The sequence below is a fragment of the Arachis duranensis genome, chromosome 1, assembly GCF_000817695.3.
Source record: "Arachis duranensis cultivar V14167 chromosome 1, aradu.V14167.gnm2.J7QH, whole genome shotgun sequence".
In the NCBI taxonomy this organism is placed as follows: Eukaryota; Viridiplantae; Streptophyta; class Magnoliopsida; order Fabales; family Fabaceae; genus Arachis; species Arachis duranensis.
In genome coordinates this window covers 15,333,876-15,342,178 of record NC_029772.3, presented here as the reverse complement: position 1 = coordinate 15,342,178, position 8,303 = coordinate 15,333,876, and the positions used below count along the sequence as shown (strand labels likewise).

General features: G+C 32.9%; 1 pseudogene; it reads right to left on the bottom strand.

The window, feature by feature from the left end:
- Window positions 1–2,375: 2,375 nt before the first annotated feature.
- On the bottom strand, window positions 2,376–3,292 carry LOC107480255 (seed linoleate 9S-lipoxygenase-2-like; annotated as a pseudogene).
- Between the last annotated feature and the right edge of the window lie 5,011 nt (window positions 3,293–8,303).

Sequence of the window (8,303 nt, the reverse complement as noted above, 5' to 3'; positions counted from 1 at the left end):
TAGCCCCTGTGCCAAAAAAAGTCAATGTTGTTTTTTTGGCACAAGGGCTAATCAGTCCTAAAAAAAATATCAAGGACCGGGTTAGGTGTTTTTTTTTTGGGTCTCGTTGTCCTTTCAAGATAATTGTCAGGGACCGAGTTGGGTATTCACTCTAATAATATTAAGTGTATTTTTCTAATGTAAATATCTTAAATTTGATCAATTATTATGTAAAAAGAAATAGGAGTATGACAAGAAAAAGGGTCAAAAGCATGTAATTTTACCAATTTTCTAATTTCACGGTAGATTGCGGCGGTTTAAAACTCCTATTTTTTTAATCTGTGTGCTAAATTGCGGCGGTTCTAAACCACGAGGAATTTATATTTTAGTTTTATCAAATTGTGGCGGATAAAAAACCGCCGCAAATAAATTTAAAAAATTGCATGAAATCACCTTTCATCACATAGCGGCAGTTCGAAACCGCCGATAATACAACCGACGCAAAATATATGAATTGCGGCGGTTATGCCAGCGGTTGATGGAAACTGCCACAAAATACCATCCCCGCGCCCTTAAGGAAGGTGGTTCTTGATCTGCTGCCTGCTGGCGTTCTGTTTTGCAGTGGTTTTAAACCGCCGCAAATTGGCAAAAAATTGCCGCCATCCTCCGTTCCTCTTGTAGTGACAACTAATCAATGTAAGAATTTAACACTAACAAAAATAAACATAAATAAAACATAAAATATAAAATTCATTCATAAGAAACCAAAATAATTCACATAATTCATAAGAAGGCAAAAAAAAGTAAAGTAACAAGAGATTCTAAGCAAAGTAGTGTAGAAAAATAAGAAAATAAGAGCAAAACTACAATTAAACAAGATTAACATCCAAAACTAGAAGCAAAATTGAAGTAAATCCTAGAAAACCTAAAGAGAAGTTGGAGAGCCTTTCTCACTAGAAAACTATGAACTAAACCCTAGAAAATATGAAAAATGAGTATACGTGTATGTGTCTTTGATCCTTCTCAAAGCTTGCTTCTAATATGACTCAAAAGTTGTCTAAAATGGGCCAAACTGTCCCCCAAATTGCGAGTCACGTGTTATTTTAAATGAGGCACGCGCGGGATTTAATGAGTACGCATGCATGGTGCGTTCATACGTCAAGCGTGGGCATGCATGGCGTGTAAGCATCTCTGCAGCTTCGCCAATTCTTCATTTTTTTATGAAATCTTCACTTTTGCATGCTTTTCTTCTATCTTTCCAACCTCCTAAACCTTAAACAACATAAACAAACAAATCAATATATTGAATGGGAAAAAAGTGAAGTTAATTTGATAATTCTAAAGGCTTAAAAAACATGTTTCAATTAATTAAGTACAATTGAGAGAAAATTCATAAAAATATGTATTTTTAAAGAATAAGTGTAAGTTAAGTTGATAATTCTACTATTTTCAATAAAAATTATCATAAATTATGGATTTATCAAGGCCTCATGAGAATAAAACCAACATTTGTCTATTTTATTTGCGCATTAAGGTTGCGTTTGTTTTTGGAGATATGACAGAACATGACATTGAGACAGAGACAATATAACAGAGACACTAAAAAGCATCCTTTGTGTATCATGTTTGGATACGATGTATAAAATACTAATGTAATGTCCAATATTATATTTGGATACACATAGACAAGACAAAAATATTATATGAAATGACTAAAATAGACATACCCTCCTCTCCCTCCCTCACAACTAGAAAATTGCTTAATACAAGACAGATTTACATATAGATTCGGTCTATATTACAGACGGATTTTTGGTTACCGACAAAATTACCAACGGATTTTGTCCCTCTGTAAAAGCCTCGTCAGAAATTATTTACCAACGGATTTTTTTTGTCGAAAAATTACCGACGGATTTTTACCAGTTACCGACGGATTTTCCCTCTGTAAATTCTCCATCCATTTCCCTTAGGCGTCAAACTTTCCGACGGATTTTCCGTCGGTAATTACAGACAGATTTTTTTTCTGTAATTACAAACAGATTTTCGATAGATTTTCTGTCTGAAATTACAGACAGATTTTCTGACAGATTTTTTGTCTGTAATTACAGACAAATTTTCCAACAAATTTTTTGTCGGTAATTAGAGCCTTGGAAAACCACTCCAAACTCTAAATACAGACAGAACATCCGTCTGTAAATCTGTCTGTAAGATAAAATAGAATTTTTTTTAGATTTTTTAACTACAAAATAAACCTATTTTCATACAAAATAAATTTAAATTTAATAAATACAATTTTTTATCAAATTTGTATTTGAATATTTATAATATTTCAAAAAATAAACAAATTCATCGTATTATCAAACTGAAACAAAAGTACTATAAATAAGCAACTGTTTTAATACAATTATTGGAAACCAGAAACAGATTATTCAAATATAATCGAGCACGTTACAAACACATCACACATTATTATTCATTATATTATTCCATGCATTTAGATAGAGATGCTGTTTGGAACTCCTCTAAAGGTCAATCCTTCATTGCTAATAGGATGAAGCAGAGTGTATGGTAATTCAACTGGCCCAATTCTATTACTCAGTCTCCCATCTTTGTTCTTCTGTGTTAGCTTCTCCACAATCTCACTCAGTTTGTTCCCAAATATCTGAAATGCTTGTAATGCTCTTGAATCAAATGTCCAATGTGGATTATCCCTCTCTCCAAGATACACCTCATCAGAAGTATGCTTTTATAAGATTTCTATGGTTGTAAGGTCAATGAGAGTCTCTAATTTCGGTGTAATTATTCTCAGATAAGCCTTTTGGTGACTCTTCACCATCTCTTCATACTCTACAGTGCCTTGTTTAGGAAGCAATCTTCTGCTAAGTGTTGGACGGTTCAGTATAAGCCCTCTATATGGATACTGTCCAAAATTAACGACTGCATGGAGTGCCAACGCCGTCCATATTATGGTTGTGCATGATTCAACTAACTCTTCAACTGTCTGCATCTTTGGCCACCATGGCTTATCTTTCAGATCACCATGACCTACCTCAACAGCTTTTTTCCACAAATTTTGGAGTTCAGGGTCTTTTTTGAGATCATTGTCTGTTGGATAGTACAATGAGACAGAATCTTGAACCCATTCCTTAATGGCAAACCATATCTCTAGTCCATCAACAGCATAAGGGTAGTCTTCTATTACAAGACGAATTCCATAAGGAGAAGATGAATCCTCCACTGCCATTCCTCTAAATCATCCAAAATATAAAACATGTTACTAAGATCAGTTCATGTTTATAATAGAATGAAGAGTTACACCACACTAGTAATTATTAATAAGGGGAATGAACAATGGTTGAACACAAACTCAAACAAAGACTAAGTCAAGCACCTTTTTTTCTCTGAAATAAACCTTATGACCCTATGATAGTGTTTATTGCATCTATTGTTTGAACACGTTCCATGCAAATGTGAACCTAAATAAATACCTAAGCAAATTTGTACTAGGATAAAATATAATTTAAAAAAATAATAAAAGACACCCTTTTTCTTCAAAAAACTCTCTCTCCTTATCTCACATGCATTTCTTATTCTCTTTTGTTTTTCTCTCTTAGTATATAACTCCCTATGTAGCTGAATATTAGAGTAGGCAAACTATAGAGAGAAAATTGAAAAGGAAATGGGGAAATAAATGGAAAGAGGAGCGAGAAGAGGAAGTAAGAAGCACCTTAAACGTAGTCGTAGCTGCTCTTGAGACGATCTTCAAGTTCAAGTAGATTGGCGTGATTTTTCTTGAAACTAATAGATTTACCATAAAAAACTATTCCTTGATTATTTGTATGCCAGTCTAAGCTTCAATTCTTCAGGAATTTCAGCACTATCCTCCCAGGAAGCGTCAATTCTTAATAATCCTTATTCAATAAAATGAGGAAACTAGGAGGTTGATTCAAGAAAACCAATTAAGAAGACAGCTACAATAACTGCATTTTAATACAAGATGAACAGAACGAGTGCAAACTTACAACAATGAGTTTTCCAGCATTTTTAGGCCTCTATGCAATCCTAATTGCAGCAGCTGCAGTAGCACCATATGATATCCCCACCTGCAATTCATGTTCATAAAAAACATAGAATAACATTAAAAAATATTCTCTTTAAATCATGCAAGTAGAAAAGGCTAGCATCTAAACAAATTTGGAGGGGGATCCCCTTTGAAATATCTTTCAGGGGAACTTACCAACAGACCCTCTTTCAATGCTAGAAGTTTCGCAGTTTCAATAGCTTCTTCACTAGAAATTTACAAAAACAAATAATATTATGTGTCACCATCAATCCCTGAGTGAAAAAAAAGTACACAAGACTGTCACATCACATTGCTAGGTCAAATTATCAGAACTCCTAGCCTTGTCTATGTAATGATTTAAGGTCCTTCTAGTCTTCCCAAGGAAAAGTTGCATTAGATTATTACACATAAAAACACAAACACACACACACAAACTAAACACACATTATTTAAATTTAAATTAAAAAATAGATGCCTTACTTGGATAACTTCATCAAGTAAATTGACATCCAAAACACCAGGGATGAAGCTAGGACCAATTCCTTGGATCTTATGGGGACTTTGTACACAAACAATGCATTTGTCAGGGGAATGATAACTAGAAAAGGCATTTGATAAGTTGCAATACAACCATACATATGAATGTAGACTAAAAGGTTAATAGAAAGTAGAACTCAATAAGCAACTGCAATCTCAACATCTGGATCCTTTTCTTTTCGTTCTTTAATAAATCTATAGATAACAAACAAATAGATGCAGAAAATTTTGCTTATTCCTTCAATACTGCATATGAAAATCATGTAAATAATTTAAAGCTCATACCTTCCAAGAAGAACCTCTGAATTTATAGCACCTAGAGCAAGCTGAAACAAAAAACACAGTTTATTAACATCAACTGATATTTGTCAAAGTATTTAGATTTATGAGATGGTTTACAATATTGATAGGGCACAAAATTATTGTTGATAATCTCATTCTAATCAGTCACAGAGTAATTTCAATCTATGTAATTAGCACATTACATTTCATGAATTGGTATTTATAGTTCCTTCAAATGCAAAATTCAAACAACGTATGAACAAAATGAAAGTGGAAGAGATCGAGTTTTAGATGCAACAATAACGTATGAACATTTGAATTCAACAAAAAATATAGATCAATAGCAATTCCAGAATCTAAAATAGATAAAGACGTACATGTAGGTTTCAGATCTGGTGACACGATGACTCGATGAGGATGTGAACGGCAGAGGGAGACATAAGCTGATAGGCGGTAGAGGAAGCTCGTGCAACGCGAGCAGCAGAGGAGGGAGCTCATGCGAGCGAGCGGCGGTGGAAGGAGCTCATGCAAGCGAGTAGTGACGGAGGGAGCTCGTGCGACGCTAGTGACGACAAAGCAGAAGCGACCGAAAAGTCACAATTTTGCCCTATTTTCAACTCGAATCAGAGAGAGAGAGAGAGAGAGAAGAGGAGAGAAAGTTTAAACGAAGGATCGGAGAAGATGAATGATGATTTTGCGTTGAATGAAGTTTCATCATCGAATATGGTGTGTTTCATCAGGACTGGACCTAATTAAAATTTTCGAGGAATTTATTAGAAGATTTAGATTACAGAGGGATTTTTTTGTCATCGATGGTTTCAAATTTTAATTTTAATTTTATCGACAAAATTACCGAGGGATATTAGTATCTGTCGGTAAATTTTGTGAAATTTTTTTTTGTTTTTTTATCGACAGAAAATCTGTTGAAAATCCGTCGGTATATTCGACAGAAAAATTCCGTCGGAAAAATCTGTCTGTAATTTGCTGTTTTCTAGTAGTGCCTCCCTGTGTCTCGCACCCTCCCTAACCCTTCGTTAAACATGAACTCAGTCTCACTTCTTTCTTCTCTTCTAAAATCTAAAAATCTAAAATCCACCCCTAGCTAAACTCCTCTTCTAAAAATCGCGAAGGGATTAGAGGAATACTTTTTCTTTTATCAATATTAAAATTTCAATTCTCTTCGCTGTAGCTTTTGGTTTGTTACTCTTTTCTCACTTACACTCCTATTTTCTTTTCAATTTTTTTCTTTTCTCTTTCATTTTCTATTTTAGTTTGGTATGCTTCTGGTTTTGCTGTGTTGCTGTGCAATTTTTTTATTTATTTGTTTTGAACTTCGATTTGGTTCTTCAATTTGTCAAATCGGTTAAAACTAAAATCAATTTAAGAAGAAGTGAATAACACAATGAGATTGATGCTGGGCTGATTTTCTATGATGGGTGTTCAATTTAATTTGATTTTGCTAACTTTTACATTTTGTATGAAACTACCTCTAACAAAGAAAAAATAAAAATGAAAACAAGAAACTAAGCTAACATATATTTTCTGTTTGATAAAAAAACTATGTGTGAAGTTAATTAATTTCCATGCTTTTGTTTCGGTGGCTTGTAAATAAAAAGGATAAAAGGAGGCACTGTAATAATATATAACAGGTTAGTCAAGCAATTGTTTAATTTAGTCAATTAATTACCAAGGATGAAGTTTATCTTTTCTGCAATTTTGTTGAGTCAATTTATTGAAATATTTTTACATCAAATAATTTTTATAATATCATTAATTTTATATATGATTATTTGATGTCTTGTTAACTATTAGAGGCCACTTAAGTCTAAAATGAGTTTAAGATATAACATAATCAAGATTGATGGTAAACATAATATGCAGCAATCAAGCATGTGGCAAATTCATTATGGATTTATACCTATTATCTGAATCCAATGAATTATGATAAGGAGATCTACTAGCTCCTAAGTTGACTTTTTCTTGTTATTTTCTTTCTTATTGCATTTGAGTTTTTTGTAAATGAAAGAGGTCATTTATTCTTAACTAGTATATTTAGTATCTCATTTTATGTTAGTTTTAACATTGTTGTTCAGAGGCATCGGTTCTTCTCATCTTTTGTTATATTCACATGCCTTACCACCAAAGAAAAGATTAAGAAGCTGCTTCTCCAACAAATTCATGCTTTTCTTAAACTATCATTCATTTTTTTTTCATTTCTGAACCAATTTTATGCCTTTCATGATTAGAGTTTTATGAGCACTTCCATGTTGGAACACTACATTTTTTGTGTTGTCAATAGAAGAAGAAATTCGTTATTGAGAAATAAAAGACGTAGTATTATGAATCATCTTTCAAAAGCATAAACTATTGTGTAGAGGAATATGAATGACTTCATATGTGACAGACCTCCTCAACAGCCTTTTATGGGTTGATACATGAATAATATATAGGCCCATTTTAATTTGTGTTGAAACATTTTATATTAACAATGTGGAGAAACAAGGATTGAACCTTAACCCTTGTGCTCATAAAAGTGCCAATACCTTGCTACGAGCTCTCTCTCCTAAAAGCATGTTATTGGTATGCTTATCACTGTTGCTAAGTAGTTTACAGCTTCCAAATGATTTTTTTCTTTACATAAGATGGTTTTGCAATTGGATATAACTGATTTATATTATTATTCTAGATTACTCAGTTGACACCATAGGCTCAACTTCGACATGAGTTTATATGCCAAGTTCGAAGTGAAAATCACGGCAACAAATCCAAACAAGAAGATTAGTATATACTATGGAAAGGTTGGAAGAATGATTATATGGTATACAAATACTGAATTCTACCAAGGCTCACTGCTAGAATTCTATCAAAGTGAAGGTGCCGGTAGTTTAAGGTGAAGGCACCTGTAGCATTCAAGCTCGGGATGCTGAAGCTGAGGAAGGTGAAGGTCTTGGGGGAATGCTAGTTGCTGGCGGATAGCTTGTCATCTAATAATCTCATAGGCTGATGGTCATCAAAGCTAGCAACTGTAAATTTAGAATGAAACCTTAGATTTGAGCGTGTATATGAGAGAGCTAGATATTGTGTGTGCTTTATATCATGTGATTTTATTATTGTCATTTGTAGCAAGTACTTTTGCACATACTTAACATAAATAAAATTATATTATGCACAATTAACTAAAATTTCTGATTCAACATAAACAAAAGAAACATTTGCAAATTGAACAAAAAATTAAAATTAATTATGCAGTAATTTTGAACAAGTTTCTGCATTAACATAATTGAAACCAATACTTAAAACTAATTATGCACTAACATCAACAAAATTATGCATTCAAACAAATAAAAGAAATTTATACACAATTGAAACAAAATCTTAAACTAATTGACAATTATTTGCACTAATGTTAAACCAAAATACCAAAATGTTATAAGTTTGAAAT